The sequence below is a fragment of the Anolis sagrei genome, chromosome 8, assembly GCF_037176765.1.
Source record: "Anolis sagrei isolate rAnoSag1 chromosome 8, rAnoSag1.mat, whole genome shotgun sequence".
In the NCBI taxonomy this organism is placed as follows: Eukaryota; Metazoa; Chordata; class Lepidosauria; order Squamata; family Dactyloidae; genus Anolis; species Anolis sagrei.
This window is the reverse complement of record NC_090028.1, coordinates 8,687,210-8,708,692: the sequence shown is the minus strand read 5'-3', so window position 1 is coordinate 8,708,692 and position 21,483 is coordinate 8,687,210. Positions and strand designations below refer to the sequence as shown.

The 21,483-nt window shown below is 45.0% G+C and overlaps 1 protein-coding gene across 1 annotated transcript in view; it reads right to left on the bottom strand.

Moving 5' to 3' along the window:
* SLC7A6 (solute carrier family 7 member 6) overlaps nt 1-20,385 on the bottom strand; it is a 71,349-nt gene extending 50,964 nt beyond the window's left edge. Inside the window, exon 1 of the mRNA XM_060787870.2 lies at nt 20,160-20,385. The gene's annotated coding sequence lies outside the window, so the exon portion shown is untranslated. The remainder of the gene's footprint in view (nt 1-20,159) is intronic.
* Nucleotides 20,386-21,483: the final 1,098 nt, after the last annotated feature.

Here is a 21,483-nt window from a genome sequence, read left to right as displayed (position 1 = left end):
ATGGATTATATGGCAGTGCAAATCCTGCCTAAGAAATGCATTATTCATGGCAAGGAAACTAGTCCAATGTGGGCTAGGTAAAACTACGGTGAGGTGGATCTGTAATTGGTTAAATGGACGAACCCAGAGGGTGATTCTCCCCAAGGCTTCCTCTTCATCCTGGAAAGAAGTGATGAGTGGAGTGCCATCCGCAGGGTTCCGTCCTGGGCCTGGTCCTGTTCAACATCGTTATTAATGACTTAGATGAAGGGCTAGAAGGCAGGATCATCACGTTTGCAGACGACACCAAATTGGGAGGGATAGCCAATACTCCAGAGGACAGGAGCAGGATTCAAAACGATCTTGACAGATTAGAGAGATGATTGGCCAAAGCTAACAAAATGAAGTTCAACAGTGACAAATGCAAGATACTCCACTTAGGCAGGAAAAACGGAATGCAAAGATACAGAATGGGGGACGATGATGCCTGGCTCGAGAGCAGTACGTGTGAAAAAGATATTGGAGTCCTCGTGGACAACAAGTTAAACCTGAGCCAACAATGTGATGTGGCGACAAAAAAAGCCAATGGGATTTTGACCTGCATCAATAGGAGCATCGTGTCTAGATCCAGGGAAGTAATGCTCCCCATGCTCTATTCTGCTTTGGTTAGACCACACCTGGAATATTGTGTCCAATTCTGGGCACCACAATTGAAGAAGTTGACACTTTGTTCCGCAAATAGCATCACACAGTTCTCTCATCCTGGGTACCCATTGTGCACAGATCTTCTGATAGCCAAGTAGCCATTGTGTCCAATTCTGGGCACACCAACTGGAGAGAGATATTGACAAGCTGGAATGTGTCCAGAGGAGGGCGACTCAAATGATCAAGGGTCTGGAGAACAAGCCCTATGAGGAACGGCTTAAGGAGCTGGGCATGTTTAGCCTGAAGAAGAGAAGGCTGAGAGGAGATATGATAGCCACGTATAAATATGTGAGAGGAAGCCACAGGGAGGAGGGAGAAAGCTTGTTTTCTGCTTCCTTGGAAGCTAGGACGCAAGGGAACAATGGCTTCAAACTACAAGAGAGGAGATTCCATCTGAACACGAGGAAGAACTTCCTGACTGTGAGAGCCGTTCAGCAGTGGAACTCTCTGCCCTGGAGTGTGGTGGAGGCTCCTTCTTTGGAAGCTTTTAAACAGAGGCTGGATGGCCATCTGTCAGGGGTGATTTGAATGCAATATTCCTGCTTCTTGGCAGAATGGGGTTGGACTGGATGGCCCATGAGGTCTCTTCTAACTCTATGATTCTATGATTCTATTATTCCAACTGTGTGTGTTTATACTGGAATACTTATACAGTCAGACCTCCCTATCCGTGGATTCTGCACCGAGGGATACAACTATTCAAATCCAGGGAGAGTATGGATGAGCTCCCTCTGTCAGCTCCAGCTCCCCATGCGGGGACATGAGAGAAGCCTCCTACAAGAATTGCAAAACATCAAAACATCCAGGCATCCCCTGGGCAACGTCCTTGCAGACGGCCAATTATCTCACACCAGAAGCGACTTGCAGTTTCCCAAGTCGCTCCTGAAACAGGGGAAAAAATCCACTTTAGTTGCCATGACGCCATTTCATAGAGTGGGGACTTTTTAAAAATATTTCGAAGTTGTGGATAGTTGGATCTACGGATAGTCAATTGATATTAGTTCTTCTGTTCCCAGCAAGAGCAAACCTTATCTTACTTTTCTCAAGTTCACTTAATCACAGCCTCATAGTATAAACCAGGGGTCCCCAAACTATGGTCCGTGGGGTGTAAGCGGCCCGCCGAGGGCATTTCTCCGGCATGCGCGGCCTGGCCTGGCCTGGCCACGCTCATCCGGCACCGCTCCGCCAATTGTGGACACCCTCTGCTCCGGCCACTCTGCCTGTGTAGGAGGGAGAAGCCTCCCAGGTGGGTCCTCTGCAGAGCAGAGCGGCCGGAGCAGAGGGTGTCCGCAATTGACGGAGCGGAGCAGGGTGGGCATGGCCAGGGAACGCTGGCGTGGTGAAGACAGGTGAACTACAACTCCAAAACTCAAGGTCAATGCCCACTAAACCCAGTATTTTCTGTTGTTCATGGGAGTTCTATGTACCAAGACTGGTTCAATTCCATCATTGGTGGAGTTCAGAATGCTCTTTGATTGAACTATAAATCCCAGCAAATACAACCCCCAAACGCCACCAGTGTTCACATTTGGACATATTGAGTATCAGTGCCAGGTTTGGTCCAGATCTATCATTGAGTCCACAGTGATTTATGGAGGCAGGTGAACTACAACTCCAAAACCAAAGGACACTGCCCACCAAACCCTTCCAGTATTTTCTGTTGGTCATGGGAGAACTGTGTGCCAAGTTTGGTTCAATTCCATCGTTGATGGGGTTTAGAATGCTCTTTGATTGTAGGTGAACTATAAATCCCAGCAACTACAACTCCCAAATGTCAAGATTCTACTTTTCCCAAACTCCACCAGTGTTGAAATTTGGGCATATTGAGTATTTGTGCCAAGTTTGATCCCGATCCATCAATGTTTGAGTCCACAATGATCTCTGAATGTAGGTGAACTACAACTCCAAAATGAAAGGACACTGCCCACCAAACCCTTCCAGTATTCTCAGTTGGTCATGGGAGAAATGTGTGCCAAGTTTGGTTCAATTCCATCGTTGGTGGGGTTCAAAATGCTCTGTGATTGTAGTTGAACTATAAATCCCAGCAACTACAACTCCCAAATGACAAAATCATTTTTTTTGTGTGTGAAGGACATACATTGGGTTGTTAGGTGTCTTGTGTCCAAATTTGGTGTCAATACGTCCAGTGGTTTTGGAGTTCTGTTAATCCCACAAATGAACATTACATTTTTATTTATATAGAAGTGTGGGTTTTTGTTTTTTGATTGGGGGGGGGGGGGGTTGCACTGCAAATAATATATGTGCAGAGTGCATAGGAATTCATTCATTTTTTTCTTCAAATTATAATCCGGCCCTCCTTCATGTAGATATTAAACAGCATGGGGGACAGTATAGAGCCCTGTGGGGTTCCACAGGGCTCTATACTGTCCCCCATGCTGTTTAATATCTACATGAAGCCGCTGGGGGAGATCATCCGGAGTTTCGGGGTGCGGTGTCATCTGTACGCAGATGATGTCCAACTCTGTCACTCCTTTCCACCTGCTACTAAGGAGGCTGTCGAGGTCCTGAACCGGTGCCTGGCCGCTGTGACGGTCTGGATGAGGGCGAACAAATTGAAATTAAATCCAGACAAGACAGAGGTCCTCCTGGTCAGTCGCAAGGCCAAACAGGGCATAGGGTTACAGCCTGTGCTGGATGGGGTCGCACTCCCCCTGAAGACGCAGGTTCGCAGCTTGGGTGTGATCCTGGATTCATCGTTGAGCCTGGATCTCCAGGTTTCAGCGGTGACCAGGGGAGCATTTGCACAGCTCAGGCTCGTGCGCCAGCTGCGCCCCTACCTCCGGAAGTCTGACTTGGCCACGGTAGTACACGCTCTGGTCAGATCCCGCCTTGACTACTGCAACGCTCTCTACGTGGGGCTGCCCTTGAAGACGGCCCGGAAGATCCAGCTAGTCCAGCGCGCGGCAGCCATGTTATTAACAGGAGCGGGACGCAGGGAGCACACAACGCCCTTGTTGTCCCAGCTCCACTGGCTGCCGATCTGCTACCGGGCCCAATTCAAGGTGCTGGTGTTGGCCTACAAAGCCCTAAACGGTTCCAGCCCAAAATACCTGTCTGACCACATCTCGGCCTATGAGCCCACGAGGACTTTGAGATCGTCCGGGGAGGCCCTTCTCTCGATCCCGCCAGCCTCACAGGCACGCATGGCGGGGACGAGGGATAGGGCCTTCTCGGTGGTGGCCCCCCGGCTGTGGAACACCCTCCCTGTAGACATCAGACAGGCGCCCTCCCTTATGACATTCCGCAAGAGACTAAAGACGTAGAATCATAGAATCATAGAATCAAAGAGTTGGAAGAGACCTCATGGGCCATCCAGTCCAACCCCATTCTGCCAAGAAGCAGGAATATTGCATTCAAATCACCCCTGACAGATGGCCATCCAGCCTCTGCTTAAAAGCTTCCAAAGAAGGAGCCTCCACCACACTCCGGGGCAGAGAGTTCCACTGCTGAACGGCTCTCACAGTCAGGAAGTTCTTCCTAATGTTCAGATGGAATCTCCTCTCTTGTAGTTTGAAGCCATTGTTCCGCGTCCTAGTCTCCAAGGAAGCAGAAAACAAGCTTGCTCCCTCCTCCCTGTGGCTTCCTCTCACATATTTATACATGGCTATCATATCTCCTCTCAGCCTTCTCTTCTTCAGGCTACACATGCCCAGCTCCTTAAGCTGCTCCTCATAGGGTTTGTTCTCCAGACCCTTGATCATTTTAGTCGCCCTCCTCTGGACACATTCCAGCTTGTTAATATCTCTCTTGAATTGTGGTGCCCAGAATTGGACACAATATTCCAGATGTGGTCTAACTAAAGCAGAATAGAGGGGTAGCATTACTTCCTTAGATCTAGACACTATGCTCAAACAATTTCAACTAACGTGGTTGTTTGAGAAGGCGTTTGACTAAGTGCTACAACAATTGGCAATGATGATTGGAACGGAATATGGATAACGAGATTGGATTGTGATTCTATGATGAGACGTCGCAAATGATTTAGTGTAATTGTATTATTAATAGGGATGTTGTTATTGTTGTTTGTGATATTGCCTTTATTGTAAATTGTTTTTATATGTTGTACACCGCCGTGAGTCGCCCTAGGGCTGAGAACGGCGGTCTACAAGTGCAGTAATAAATATAAATAAACAGTTTGTGGGACTATGACCCGGCCCTCTGTTCAAAAAGTTTGGGGACCCTTGGTATAAAGATTCTGCCCAGCATTTCTAATTCACAGTGGCATCCATATTTGCAATACACAGAAGCACATTTAAAACACATACATAACTAAATTAATCCTGACAAATACATCTGGCCCTCGGCAATGTATTCCTTGCTGTTGTTACCTTAAGAGTGAGCTTTTTCTTGGCTCACCCTTAAAGAACTCAAGATGGATCTACACTGCCATATAATCCAGATTATCTGCTTTGAAATGGATTATATGGCAGTGTAAATCCTGCCTAAGAAATGCATTATTCATTCTCTTCCGGCTGTCTTTGCAGTATCATTGCAAAGTTGTCTGTCTGCCTATGCCTACCGTCGTCGTCATCACAGTATAAACAATACGTTATTTATGGAGGAGAAAAGGAGTGACTCATGAGTGACTTAGCAGAAGTTGGAGCTGTCTGTGGATTTGTTTAAAACTAGTGTTTATACCCTGCGTTACCCTGGTCTTCATTCTCTTTGTGGCTCTTTCTTTCCTTCCTCCTTTTCTCTCACACCCATCGCTTGCTTGCTTGCTTCTCTTTCTTTCTTTCTTTCTTTCTTTCTTTCTTTCTTTCTTTCTCTTCTCTTCTCTTCTCTTCTTTCTTCCATTTTCCTTTCTCTTTCTTTCCTTCCCTCTCATACTTTTCTTTCCTTTTTCTTCCTTCCCTCCTTTTTCTTTCTTTCCTTGCTTTTCCTCATATACCTTTTCCCCTTTCTTTCCCCCTCTCCCCTCTTTTCTTCCTTCCTTCATTCTTCCTTCCTTTCTCTTCCCTTTCTTTCCTTCTATCGTGCTTTTCTTTCCTTTCTCTTCCTTCCTTCCTTTTTCTTTCTTTTCTTGCTTTCCCTTATACACTTTTCCCTTTCTTTCTCCCGCTCACTCTTTTCTTCCTTCCTTCTTCCTTTCTTTTCTCTTCCCTCTTCCTTCCCTTTCCTCTTGTGCTTTTATTTCCTTTCTCTTCCTTCCTTCCTTCCTTCCTTCCTTTTTCTTTCTTTTCTTGTTTTCCCTTATACATCTTTCCCCCTCTTCTTTCTTACTCTCTCTTCTTTTTCTTCCTTTCTTCCTTCGTCCTTCCCTTCTTCTTTCTTTCTTTCATCGCTTTCCCTCATATACCTTTCCCTCTCTTCTTTTGCTTCCTTCCTCCCTTAATTCTTCCTTTCTTTTCCTCTCCTCATACTTTCCTTTCTTTTCCTTCCCTCCTTTTTCTTTCTTTCCTTGCTTTCCCCCATACATCTTTCCCTCTTATCTTTTTCTTCCTTCCTTCCTTAATTCTTCCTTTCTTTTCCTCTCCTCATACTTTCCTTTCTTTTCCTTCCCTCCTTTTTCTTTCTTTCCTTGCTTTCCATCATACACCTTTCCCTCTCTTCTTTTTCTTCCTTCTTTCCTTCTTCCTTTCTTTTCCTCTCCTCATACTTTCCTTTTTTCCTTCCTTGCTTTCCCACATACACCTTTCCCTCTCTCCTTTTTCTTCCTTCCTTCCTTAATTCTTCCTTTCTTTTCCTCTCCTCATACTTTCCTTTCTCTTCCTTCCCTCTTTTTTCTTTCTTTCCTTGCTTTCCCTCATACACCTTTCCCTCTCGTTCTCTCTCTCTCTCTCTCTCTCTCTCTCTCTCTCTCTCTCTCTCCTTCTTCTTCCCCAGAAGAGCACCAACCCCCAGAGTCAGACAGGACTGGACTCAATGTCCGGGGAAAACCTTTACCTTTACTAGTGTTCCATCTGAGCAAATGGTTTCTAAAATGGAGTGTTGTTAAGTGCACAAACCGAACAATGCTTGACAATTGCACTCATTGTTATTTTTAGCAGCGTCAAGCCGGCTATAATTTTCATGTGTAACCTGAGCTCCTTTCGTGGAAAGAAAACCCGTCTCCAATGTACTTGCCTCCTGAACTACGTAAAGCCACATACCTGCCAGCTACAACCCAGGCTGACCCCAGATGACCATTCCTCTATCCCGGAATATATATATATCCACGACTAGTACGGCCACATTTTTGGTCCTTGCGCAAAAGAGAAGAGCTGGAAGATATCACTCAAATTGCTAGGTTTAGAGGACATGCTGATCAAGTTTGAAGATGACACCAAACTGGGACAGAGATCTACTACTCCAAAAGATAGGATGCAAATTCAAAACGACCTTCATGGATTTGAGCAGTCATGTCCAAAGCCTGACCTGGGGGCCAATTGCAGTTCCCGTTCAAATTTCCACTGGCCCTCTCTCTCCAGGATTCCTTCCCTCTCTTGCTTCTTTCCTTCCTTCTTTGCCTCCTTAAATTAACTCCTTCCTCCATTCCTTTCTTGACTTCCTTTTTTCATTCCTTCTTGGGGATCAGGACCCTGGGAAAAGCAGACTCCTCTCTTGGGAAGGAAACAGGAGCACCAAGCAGCAACTATAACTCTTCTCTGTCACAATCAAAGCCCTCCTGGCAGATGACCAGGGGCGGCTCGTTCATTACGCGAAGTAAGCGGTCGCAGAACACTTTTTTGCCAGGGGTGCAGAGGCGCCTCTGTAAATGCCCCTTGACTGCCACTTGAGGAGTGCCCCTCAGCTCACAACAGCCCTAGCAGTCCGGGGGGAGCCTCGGCTTTCTTGCCTTGCTACTGGTTGATCCCCTTCCCAAAGGGGCCGGGCCCTTGAGCCTCGCCTAGCCCCTCTCGTTCCTGCTCCACTCGACCACCAGGTACGCGAGCAGAGCTGGCCCTCAATTGTTCTCCGCGTTCGATCCCTTCCCCATGACCGACTCCCTTTCTCGATCCCCCGGCACTCCACCCACCTCCTCTCCTCTCCCCAATCCACGGGTGGGCCAAGGGGCAGAGCCGCCATGCCTGGCCTGCTTCGAGTCCAGAGGCGTGTCTGAAGACCCCAGCGTGTGCACCAAAAGTCACCTCTTCTCCTGACTTTCTCTTCAGCCATTGGGACCAAGAGAGAGAGAGAGAGAGAGAGAGAGAGAGAGAGCCTCTCCGGCTGGAGGTATCTCCCACCTCCGCTCCCTCTTCAGCCATTGGGACCGAGAGAGAGAGAGAGAGAGCCCCTCTGGCTGGAGGTATCTCCCACCTCCGCTCCCTCTTCAGCCATTGGGACCAAGAGAGAGAGAGAGAGAGAGAGAGAGCCCATCCAGCTGGAGGTATCTCCCACCTCCGCTCCCTCTTCAGCCATTGGGACCAAGAGAGAGAGAGAGAGAGAGCCTCTCCGGCTGGAGGTATCTCCCACCTCCGCTCCCTCTTCAGCCATTGGGACTAAGAGAGAGAGAGAGAGAGAGAGCCCCTCCAGCTGGAGGTATCTCCCACCTCTGCTCCCTCCTTTGTTTTTGTGCCTACCTTCAGGAAAGGTGGGCATCTCCGGACTCCGGACCCAAAGCGGGCTAGGCAAGGGAGCAAGTGCAGCAAGTGTAGTTACTGGGATGTATAGTTCACCTACAATCAAAGAGCATTCTGAACTCCACCAATAATGGAATTGAACTAAATATGGCACACAGAACTCCCACGACGAACAGTAAATATATGTCAATGATTGGTTGGGGGGGGGGGGCGACAAAATACTGTTTGCTTACCGTTGAAAATTACCTAGGGCCGCCTCTGCAGATGACCATGCTGCCTCTGCTGAAAAACCTCCAGAGAAGGAGACTCCTCCAGGCTCTGAGGCAGCTTATGCCACTGTCTGAAACAACTCGGAGGCAATGTATTGCCGAAGGCTTTCATGGCCGGAATCACTGGGTTGTTGTAGGTTTTTCCGGGTTATATGGCCATGTTCTAGAGGCATTTTCTCCTGACATTTCACCTGCATCTATGGCAAGCATCCTCAGAGGTAGTGAGGTCTGTTGGAAGTAGGAAAATCCCAATTGTCATGACCAGGGGTCCTCAAACTAAGACCCGCGGGCCGGATATGGCCTTCCAAGGTCATTTATCCGGCCCTCGCTCAGGATCAATATAAGTGTGAAACGACTTGAAGGCACACAATAACAACAATCTTATCTCGTTAGCCAAAAGCAGGCCCACACTTCCCACTGAAATACTAATAAGTTTATATTTGTTAAAATTGTTCTTCATTTTAAGTATTGCATTGTTTTTAAGTTATGTGCAGTGTGCATAGGAATTCATTCATGATTTTTTTCCAAATTATAATCTGGCCCTCCAACAGTTTGAGGGACTGTGACCTGGCCCTCTGTTTACAAAGTTTGAGGACCCCTGATCTTGACTCTCTGATCAGCCAAAACCAGGCCCACACTTCCCATTGAAAGACTGGTATGTTTACGTTGATTAATATTGTTCTTCATTTTATATATTGCATTGTTCTTTCAGAGCTCCCACTAGTGAAGTCGGTTAAACCACTGAGCTGCTGAACTTGCTGACCAAAAGGTCGGTGGTTCAAATCCGAGGAGCAGGATTAGTCCCAGCTTCTTCAACCTAGCAATTTGAAAACATGCAAATGTGAGTAGATCAATAGGTACCACTCTGGCGGGAAAGTAAGGGTCATGTTGGCCACATGACCTTGGAGGAGTCTACGGACAATGCCAGCTCTTCGGCTTAGAAATGGAGATGAGCACCAACTCCCAGAGTTGGACACGACTAGACTTAATGTCAAGGAGAAAACCTTTACCTTTATGTCAGGTTTTACAATGTATTGTAATGTAATATAGCTGAGTCATGCACTATTAATAGGCTTCTATTGGGAATGCTGAGTCATGCATTAACTGTATATAGAACTTCATTTGGGGAATGTGTTCTGGCCTAGTCCAGGTGATTGTGAATGATGTAATCCTGGGTCTGAGTTAAGTCAATGAGTTGGGAACCAATCAGAGATTGCTATGTGTAATTGTATAGAATCTATATATATAAATTTGTTAGGGGCATCCAACGAGGAAACAAAACTCAAAAACCCCCCAACGAAACTTAACCAAAATTCCCATGCCCATAACACAACCCACAAGGTACAAACATATCTACTCAAAATGAAAAACAACACAACAACACACTCACAAAACGGCAAAACAACAAAACTCAAAAATCCCCCAACGAAACTTAACCAATATCCCTGTGCCCATAACACAACCCACAAGGTACAAACATATCTACTCAAAATGAAAAACAACACAACAACACACTCACAAAACGGCAAAACAACAAAACTCAAAAATCCCTCAACGAAACTTAACTAAAATCCCCGTGCCCATAACACAACCCACAAGGTACAAACATATCTACTCAAAATGAAAAACAACACAACAACACACTCACAAAACGGCAAAACAACAAAACTCAAAAATCCCCCAACAAAACTTAACTAAAATCCCCGTGCCCATAACACAACCCACAAGGTACAAACATATCTACTCAAAATGAAAAACAACACAACAACACACTCACAAAACGGCCAAACAACAAAACTCAAAAATCCCCCAACAAAACTTAACTAAAATCCCCGTGCCCATAACACAACCCACAAGGTACAAACATATCTACTCAAAATGAAAAACAACACAACAACACACTCACAAAACGGCAAAAGAACAAAACTCAAAAAAACCAACGAAACTTAACCAAAATTCCCATGCCCATAACACAACCCACAAGGTACAAACATATCTACTCAAAATGAAAAACAACACAACAACACACTCACAAAATGGCAAAACAACTGAGCATGCGCATTGGCGCCCAGCCGCAAGTTCCCTGGCGTGCGCACATGGCCTTCCGGCCAACGTTCCCTCTGCGGAAACCATGCCCACTCCAAGCCCCGCCGCGCCGCTTCCCACACACACACACCCCCTGCCGCACACACACACACCCCACGCTCCATCACTCCCCCCGCTGCCGCACACACACACGCATCCCCACTCCCCCCGCCGCCACACACACACACACGCAACCCCACGCTCCATCACTCCCCCCACCGCCGCACACACACGCAACCCCACTCCCCCCGCCGCCGCACACACACACGCAACCCCACGCTCCATCACTCCCCTGCCCCAATCTTACCTTCTTTTACCTCACGCCACCTCCAAACCCCACCCCGCCCCTTCCCGCCCTGTCAAAATCTAGGAAAGATAGGAAGGAAGGAAAGAAGGAAGAAAGAGAAAGGGAGGTAAAGAAAAAGGGGGAAGGAAGGAAAGTTAGAGGAAGAAGAAAAGGAAAGAAAAGGAAAGATGGAAGGAAAGAAAAGAGAGACAGCAGAAGAGAACGAAAAAGGGGGAAGGAAGGAAAGAGATAGAGAAAGAAGAGGAGAAGGAAAGATGGGAAGGAAGGAAGGAAGGAAGGAAGGAGGGAGGGAGGGAGGGAAGGAGGGAGGGAAAGAAGGAGGGAAAGAGGGAAGATTGGCCACAGCAACACGTGGCGGGTAAAGGTTGTTATTTCTATGATTATTATGATGATGATGCTATTGTTCCTCTGAGACCCTTTTAGGGGGAATGGGAGAGGTGTCAGGTCCCAGCGGCAATGCATTGCATTATTGTTATTGTTATGATGGTGGTGAAATAAAAGGAAATAAAAAGTGAAAGAAGGAAGCAAACAGGGAGGGAAGAAAGGCAAAGGAAGAAAGGGGGAGGGAATGAAGGAAAGAGAGAAGGATGAAACCAAGTAGTGAAAGAAGGAAAGAAAGAAAGAGGTAGAGAAGGAAGAAAGGAGAGAAAGGGGGAGGAAAAGGGGGAAGGAATAGGTAGGTACCTCTCTTTCATAATAGTCCAGATATCTACCTCAACTTTGATAAGTTTTACTATAGGCCACAGCAACGCGTGGCAGGGCACAGCTAGTTGTATATAAGGAAGTCATGTAGAGTGTATTCCTCTCCTTGTGCAGTGATGTTGTTCGTCGAAGGCTATATGTAATTAAAAGAACCTGTATGCTAAGACAAGATATAACTGTATGTTGTGGTAAGTTTGTAATATCATCTAGACTGGGGGAAAGACAATGGTAAAACTGACAATGGCAGGGCATGTGCTCAAGTGTCTGTAAAAGGTTCCAGAGTGACAGCAGGCTGTGGCAGCAGTTGACTGAAAATACTGTGCAGGAAGAAGCTACTGGAAAGCGCTGAAGTTGTGCAACTGATCTGCTGCTGAATTGTGAAGTTAATCTCAACACTTTACTTAAGTAAGTTGCCTATTTCGTAGTTCTCAGAAAACTCACAGCAATCCAGAGAAGCGTTTTCTCCCACCCTCGACATTCCAGAGAGAGAGAGAGATACATACACACACATACAAACACTCCACTTGCCTCGCTTCCAACAGACCTCTGAACAAACCACGGATGCGAGCCACAGTGGAGGTAAAATGTCAGTAGAGAATGCTACTGGAACATGGTCATACAGCCCGAAAAGCTCACAGCAACCCATTCACATTTTAATCTCTGGCACAATGTCAAACATGGCAAGAACTGTCACTCTTCCTCTTGCTCTAACAAGAAGACGGCATGCTAAGCAGCATTAGTTCATCAGAAATATCCTCTGTGACATGCAAAGTGCAGCGCAGACATAGATAATACAGAACCAGACAGGCAGAAACCTCTAGCTTAATGCAAGGCAGCTTCCCAAGGCTTTTCACAAAGCACTGAAGGCACTTTTTCAGTTGGAATACACTGCAAAAATTGCATTGTTTTCCTAATGCAAATGATGACTATTAGACTAGTGCAAAAGAAATGTGTTTATAGTGGAGATGCAATATAAGGAGAAGAAGACAGATAACTGTTTATGTTTGGGTTGTTGTAGGTTTTTTCGGGCTATATGGCCATGGTCTAGAGGCATTCTCTCCTGACGTTTCGCCTGCATCTATGGCAAGCATCCTCAGAGGTGGATGCTCTACCTCACTACCTCTGAGGATGCTTGCCATAGATGCAGGCGAAACGTCAGGAGAGTATGCCTCTAGACCATGGCCATATAGCCTGAAAAAACCTACAACAACCCAGTGATTCCGGCCATGAAAGCCTTCGACAATACATTGTTTATGTTTGATTAATGTTTGCATATTCCCATATTTTAGATTGTATGCTGCTGCTTTTCTGTTAAGCCACTCTGGGTTTCCTTTGGGAGAGATAAAGCAGAGCAAGAAGGAGGAGAAGAAGGAGGAGAAGGAGGAGAAGAAGGAGGAGGAGAAGGAGGAGAAGGAGGAGGAGAAGGAGGAGGAGGAGAAGGAGGAGGAGAAGGAGAAGGAGGAGGAGAAGGAGGAGGAGAAGGAGGAGGAGGAGAAGGAGGAGGAGGAGAAGGAGAAGAAAGAGAAGAAGGAGAAGAAGGAGGAAGAGAAGGAGGAGGAGGAGAAGGAGAAGAAGGAGGAGGAGGAGGAGAAGGAGGAGAAGGAGGAAGAGAAGGAGGAGGAGAAGCAGGAGAAGGAGAAGGAGAAGAAGGAGAAGCCAAAATTGAAAAGTCAAGAACAAATCCCAAGTATAGACTCTGCAAGAAAGCAGATGAAACAATAGATCCCATCCTCAGCTGCTGCAAGAAGATCGCTCAGACAGACTGCAAGCAGAGGCATAACACCATTGCTCAGATGATTCATTTGGAACTTGTGCCACAAATCTGCCTGCAACAAAGAACTGGTGGGGTCACAAGCTGGAAAAAGTTACAGAGAAAGAACACGTCAAGATACTCTGGGACTTCCGGATTCAGACAGACAGAGTTTTGGAGCACAATACTCCTGATCTCACAATTGTGTTAAAAAACCAAATATGGATTGTTGATGTTGCAATCCCAGGCAACAGCACAATTGAAGAAAAACAACTGGAAGAGCTGACACGATATGAGCATTTAAAGATCGAACTGCAAAGACTCTGGCACAAACCTGTCAAGATGGTCCCAGTGGTGATCGGCACAATGGGTGCAGCGCCTAAAGGCCTTGGCCTACACTTAAACACAATCAGCGCTGACAAAATTACCATCTGCCAGCTGCAAAAGGCCACCTTACTGGGATCTGCACACATTATTTGCCCATACATCACACAGTCCTAGACACTTGGGAAGTGTCTGACGTGTGATCCAATACAACAGCCAGCAGAGTGATCTTGTCTGCTGTGGACTCATCTTGTTGTGTTTCAACAATGATGACGATGATGATGATAATCGATACGAGGATTTAAAGATTGAACTGCAAAGACTCCGGCACAAGCCAGTCAAGGTGGTCCCAGTGGTGATCGGCACACTGGGTGCAGTGTCTAAAGACCTTGGCCTGCACTTAAACACAATCGGCGCTGACAAAATTACCAGCTGCCAGCTGCAAAAGGCCACTTTACTGTATGCATTATTTGCCGATACATCACACAGTCCTAGACACTTGGGAAGTGTCCGACGTGTGATCCAATACAACAACCAGCAGAGTGTCTGCTGTGGACTCACCTTGTTGTGTTTCAAATAATAATAATAATAATAATAATAATAATAATAATTCAAAAATACATCACACAGTCCTAGATGCTTGGGAAGTGTTCAACTTATGATTTTGTGATACGAAATCCAGCATATAGATCTCGTTTGCTGTGACATACTGTGCTTTTGTGTAAATAATAATAATAATACATCACACAGTCCTAGACGCTTGGAAAGTGTTCGACTTGTGGTTTTGTGATACGAAATCCAGCATATAGATCTTGTTTGCTGTGACATACTGTGTTTTTGTGTCAATAATAATAATAATAATAATAATAATAATAAAACATCACACAGTCCTAGACGCTTAGGAAGTGTTTGACTTGTGATTTTGCGGTACGAAATCCAGCATATAGATCCCATTTATTGTAACATACTGTGTTTTTGTGTCAGTAAAATAACAACAACAACAACAACAACAACAATAATAATGTTTGTTTTTTGTGTCAGGAGCAACTTGAGAAACTGCAAGTTGCTTCTGGTGTGCTAGAATTGGCTGTCTGCAAGGACGTTGCCCATGGGACACCTGGATGTTTTGATGTTTTACCATCCCTTGTGGGAGGCTTCTCTCATGTTCCCATATGGGGAGCTGGACCTGACAGAAGGAGCTCATCCAAGCTCTCCCCAGATTCGAACCTCCAATCTGTCGGTCTTCTGCCGGCACAAGGGGGCTCTTACGATGATGATGATGATGATGGGACAGGAACAAGGCAAGGATAGGTTGACTGGTTTGGGAAGGTCTGCTAGGCATTAACACCCTGACCTATACGTGGATTTACTCACAAAATCCTCCTGATTGCAAATAATTATCCATTTTGAGGAAACAAGAGGAGGATGAAGCTGCAACAACCCAAGACAGTATATACAATGCTCATTTTAAACCAATGGGAGTAAAATGAATACCGACACAAGCCAATTTTTCGGAGCAAGCAACACCTGCAAATACACCAAATTTGGCCCCAAGGCTTTCAGTTAGAAAACAAGAATCCGATCAAGAGGCAAACTCCTTGAAGAAGTCCAAAGTGCCAAATTGCAACGAGCCCTTGAGGGCAGGGAATGCTCCCTTTTCTAAACAGCTACTGATGGCTTAGATGTCTATGAAGCAAGGAAAAAATAGGTTCCTATGGAACGAGGATGACAAAAGAGGGAGAAAGAAGTTTATGTGGGAGCGTAAACATTATATCAGAAACATAATTTTACTATGTCATTGTATTACAAGGGCCGGGGTGGCACAGCGGGTTAAACCGCTAAGCTGCAGAACTTGCTCATCGGAAGGTCAGCGGTTCGAATCCGCAGATGGGGTGAGCTCCCATTGTTAGCCGCAGCTTCTGCTGACCTAACAGTTCAGAAACATGCAAATGTGAGCAGATCAATAGGTACCGCTTTGGCGGGAAGGTAACGACGCTCCATTTAGTCATGCCAGCCACATCACCTTGGAGGTGTCTATGGACAATGCCGGCTCTTCGACTTAGAAATGGAGATAAGCACCATTCCCCAGAGTCAGTCTCAACTAGAATTAATGTTTACCTATGCCATTGTATATAATGGGATATGAGAATCCACAGATTTGTATAATATAGAATTTGTCCCACTTGGAACATCTGTTGTTCACAATCATCAAGGTGTGTGTGTGTGTGTGTGTGTGTGTGTGTGTGTAAATAAAAATGTAATGTTCGTTTGTGGGATTAACAGAACTCAAAAACCATTGGAAGAATTGACACCAAATTTGGACACAAGACACCTAACAACCCAATGTATGTCCTTCACTCAAAAAAATTGATTTTGTCATTTGGGAGTTGTAGTTGCTAGGATTTATAGTTCACCTACAATCAAAGAGCATTCTGAACCCCACCAACGATGGAATTGGACCAAACTTGGCACATAGTTCTCCCATGACCAACAGAAAACACTGGAAGGGTTGCATGGGCAGTGCCTTTGGTTTGGGAGTTATAGTTCACCTACATCCAGAGATCACTGTGGACTCAAACAATGATGGATCTACATCAAACTCTACACGAATACTCAATATTTCCAAATGTGAACACTGGTGGAGTTTGGGGAAAATAGAATCTTGACATTTGGGAGTTGTAGTTGCTGGGATTTATAGTTCACCTACAATCACAGAGCATTCTGAACCCCACCAATGAGAGAATTGGGCCAAACCTCACACACAGAATCCTCATGTTTTGTGTGTGTATATATTTGTGTATATGTGTATATATGTGCATTTGAATATATATGTGTGGTTTTGCATATGCATTGTAATGTATTTGTAAATATTTGTAATTATTCACTGCCTTGATTCTGGTGTATACACACACACACACACACACGCTTCACTTGCCTCACTGCCAAGACAACTTCTGAAGATGCCATTAGCCACAGATACAGGCAAAACGTCAGGAGAGAATGCTACTGCAACAAGGCCCGTACAGAACGAAAAACTCCCATCAACCCAGGGATCAGCCATGAAAGCTTTCAACAACATAATACTAACAATGGGTTGTTGTGAGTTTTCTGGGCTGTGTGGCCATGTTCCTGAAGCATTCTCTCCTGACGTTTCGCCTGCATCTATGGTAGGCATCCTCAGAAGTTGTAATATAATAATAATCTATATAAATAAAAATGTAATGTTTGGGTTGTTGTAGGTTTTCCAGGCTATATGGCCATGTTCTAGAAACATTCTCTCCTGATGTTTTGCCTGAATCTATGGCAGGCATCCTCAAAGGTTTGCTTGCCATAGATGCAGGCAAAACGTCAGGAGAGAATGCTTCTAGAATATGGCCATATAGCCCGAAAAACCTACAGCAACCCAGTGATTCCAGCCATGAAAGCCTTCGACAATACAATATAATGTTTGTTTGTGGGATTAACATAACTTAAAAACCACTGGACGAATTGACACCAAATTTGGACACAATACACGTATCAGGGCAACAAGTGACCATCACTCAAAAAACACCCGCAAAGTAGACTTAAAAAGCCAAAAAATGAAAAAAATACATTGCAACGCAAGCGCAAAACCACATATGTACATATAGAATCATAGAGTTGGAAGAGACCTCATGGGCCAACCCCGTTCTGCCAAGAAGCAGGAAAATTGCATTCAAAGCACCCCTGGCAGATGGCCATCCAGCCTCTGTTTAAAAGCCTCCAAAGAAGGAGTCTCCACCACACTCAGAGTTCCACTGCTGAACTGCTCTCACAGTCAGGAGGTTCTTCCTCATGTTCAGATGGAATCTCCTCTCTTGTAGTTTGAAGCCATTGTTCCGCGTCCTAGTCTGCAAGGAAGCAGAAAACAAGCTTGCTCCCACCTCCCTGTGACTCCCTCTCCCATATTTATACATGGCTATCATGTCACTTCTCAGCCTTCTCTTCTTCAGGCTAAACATGCCCAGCTCTTTCAGCCGCTCCTCATAGGGCTTGTTCTCCAGACCCTTGATCATTTTAGTCGCCCTCCTCTGGACACATTCCAGCTTGTCAATATCTCTCTTGAATTGTGGTGCCCAGATTTGGACACAATATTCCAGATGTGGTCTAACCAAAGCAGAATAGAGGGGTAGCATTACACATATACACAAATATATATACACACAAAACACATATACACAGAGTGGGCCACAACAACGCATGGCAGGAGACGGCTAATATAATAATAATAATAATAATAATAATAATAATAATAATAATATCTCATACACATATACACAAATATATGCACACTCAAAGCACATAGACACAGACTGGGCCACAGCAATGCATGGCAGGGGACGGCTAGAATTATTATTATTATTATTATTATTATTATTATTATTATTATTATTATCATTATTATTATTATTTCATTCCTTACCTGACTGTCGTTTCCTAAGTGTGCTGGTTTCTCATCAACTACAACGACCCATAATTCCGTGACTGCATTTAAAGCAGTACAGAACTGCATTAATTCTAGGGTGTGGAGTGTGGACACCCTTTGAGCTACAGCTTGAGAGAATGCTATTATTATTATTATTATTATTATTATTATTATTATTATTATTATTTTATTCCTTACCTGACTGTCATTTTATAAGTGTGCTGGTGTCTCATGAACTACATCGACCCACAGCTCTGTGATTGCATTTAAAGCAGTGCCAAACTGGATTAATCCTAGGGTGCGGACACCCTTTGAGCTACAGCATGAGAGAATGCAATGAAGCCATGGTTCTGATGCATTGTAATGTCATAATGTTTGATCCAGACCTCATAAACATATACACAAATATATACACGCACAAAACACATATACACAGACTGGACCACAGCAATGCATGGCAGGGGATGGCTAGAATTATTATTATTATTATTATTATTATTATTATTATTATTTTATTTCTTACCTGACTGTCTTTTTCTAAGTCTACTGGTGTCTCATCAACTACAACAACCCACAGCTCTGTGAACTTGCCCAGCTCTTTAAGCCGCTCCTCATGGGGCTTGTTCTCTGGACTCTTGATCATTTCAGTCGCCCTCCTCACACATATACGCAAACACACATATATTCACATATACACAAAACACATTTACACAGGCTGGGCCACAGCAATGTGTGGCAGGGGACGGCTAGTATAATAATAATAATAATTTCTTTCCTTACCCAACTGTCTTTTTCTAAGTGTGCTGGTGTCTCATCAACTACAACAATGACCCACAGCTCTGTGAACATGCCCAGCTCTTTAAGCCGCTCCTCATGGGGCTTGTTCTCCAGACCCTTGATTATTTTAGTCGCAGGGAATGGCCAATATAATAATAATAATAATAATACCTCATACACATATACACAAATATATGCACACACAAAACACATATACACAGACTGGGCCACAGCGATGCATGGCAGGGAACGGCTAGAATTATTATTATTATTATTATTTCATTCCTTACCCGACTGTCGTTTTGTAAGTGTGCTGGTGTCTCATCAACTACAACAACCCACAGCTCTGTGAACATGCCCAGCTCTTTAAGCCGCTCCTCATGGGGCTTATTCTCCAGACCCTTGGTCATTTTAGTCGCCCTCTTCACACATATACAAAAATATATATACACACAAAACACATCTACACAGACTGGGCCACAGCAATGTATGGCAGGGGACGGCTAGAGTAATAATAATAATAATAATAATAATAATAATTGCATTCCTTATTATTATTATTATTATTATTATTATTCCTTACCTGACTATCGTTTCCTAAGTGTGCAGGTATCTCATCAACTACAACGACCCACGACTCCGTGACTGCATTTAAAGCAGTGCCAAACTGGATTAATTCTAGAGTGCGGACACACTTTGAGCTACAGCTTGAGAAAATGCTATTATTATTATTATTATTATTGCTTACCTGACTGTCATTTTATAAGTGTGCTGGTATCTCATCAACTAAATGCAATCACGACTCTGTGATTGCATTTAAAGCAGTGCCAAACTGGATTAATCCTAGGGTGCGGACACCCTTTGAGTTACAGCTTGAGATAATGCTATTATTATTATTATTTTATTCCTTACCTGACTGTCGTTTCCTAAGTGTGCTGGTGTCTCATCAACTACAATGACCCATAACTCTGTGACTGCATATAAAGCAGTGCCAAACTGGATTAATTCTAGAGTGCGGACACCCTTTGAGTTACAGCATGAGAGAATGCGATGAAGCCATGGTTCTGATGCATTGTAATGTCATAATGTTTGATCCAGACTGAATTCTAGATTGTGGCTCAGGTCTGGGCCAAACTTGGGCCCTCCAGGTATTTTGGACTTCAACTCCCACAATTCCTAACAGCCCGCAGGGCTGTTAGGAATTGTGGGAGTTGAAGTCCAAAATACCTGGAGGGCCCAAGTTTGGCCCAGACCTGAGAGCAAGAAAACTATAAAGCAGGGAGTATCTCACCTGAGATGCTTGGTCTCCTCCTTAAGGCCGCACCATGTCGCTTTGTCTCCTTCCCACAAAGGGAAACTGAGGCCAGGCTCTTCTCCTCCTCCTTCTCCTTCTTCCCAGGAGGAGGGATGCTCAAGAGAGAGACAGAGCCGACTTCCAGCCCTTTTTCCTCCTCCTTTTTCCTCCTCCTTCTCTTTCTTCCCCCGGTTTGTTTTTCCCCGCAGCCGCCCCGCCTCTGCCTCCCAAAGACCGCCCCTTAAGACGCGGCTCTCCATTGGGTTGAGCACGATTAGAGGCTCTCAGACTTCAGAAGGGTTCCCCAAAGGCCATCTAGTCCAACCCCCGGTCAGCTGGGAAAACACAGGACCCTTCCAAACAGCCATATGACCCAAAATATCAAGGCAGATGAGCCACAAATCTGCTTTGAACCGGGTTATCCGAGTCCACACCGCCATATAACCCGGTTCAAAGCAGATAATGCGGGGTTTTATACTGCTGTGTAGAAGGGACCATAACCAATATTATTCACCATTATTTTTACTGCTAAATAGAAATATCTCACTGGGTTATTGTGAGATATTCGGGCCTGTCTGGCCATGTTCCAATAGCATTCTCTCCTGACGTTTCGCCTGCATCTGTGGCTGGCATCCCTAGAGATTTGTTCAGAGGTCTGTTGGAAGTGAGGCAAGTGGAGTGCGTATGTGGAATGTCTGGGTTGTGACTTTTCCAGGCTCTCTGGTCATGTTCCAGTAGCATTCTCTCCTGACCTTTCACCTGCATCTGTGGCTGGCATCAGGAGAATGCTTCTGGGATATGGCCATACAGCCTGGAAAATTCACAGCAACCCATGTGCATTTGAATCTGTGGTTTCTTTGGCAGGCATCCTCAGAGGTTGTGAGCTCTGATTGTCAAGAGGTGGAATCTCCTATCCTGCCATTGGAAGCCATTGCTCCATTGAGTCCCAGGAATACAGCAAACAGACCTTGCTCCTCCTTCCTTTGGGACAGCCTTTCAAATACATGATGTCACCATATTTGATTTCTTTCCCTTCTGTTCCTGGTTTAAAAGTGTTATTTCCTGTTTCATTGTGCAGTCCTTATTTTGAAAGTTGCTGTTCCACTCCAGGACCTTTGTTTTTGTGGCTGCCACAAAGCATGTTGGATTGCTTGAGACTGGATGTGATATCCATTGCACAACTAGAGCCAAATGTGCTGCAGAAAGTCCCTTCCAAAACAAAGATTTGGCAGGCTAAGCAACTTTCCCCATGTTTTTATGATAGATTCAATTAGGAATGGGTATTGATAACCCAGGAACAAAAAATGTGTTACATAGGCCC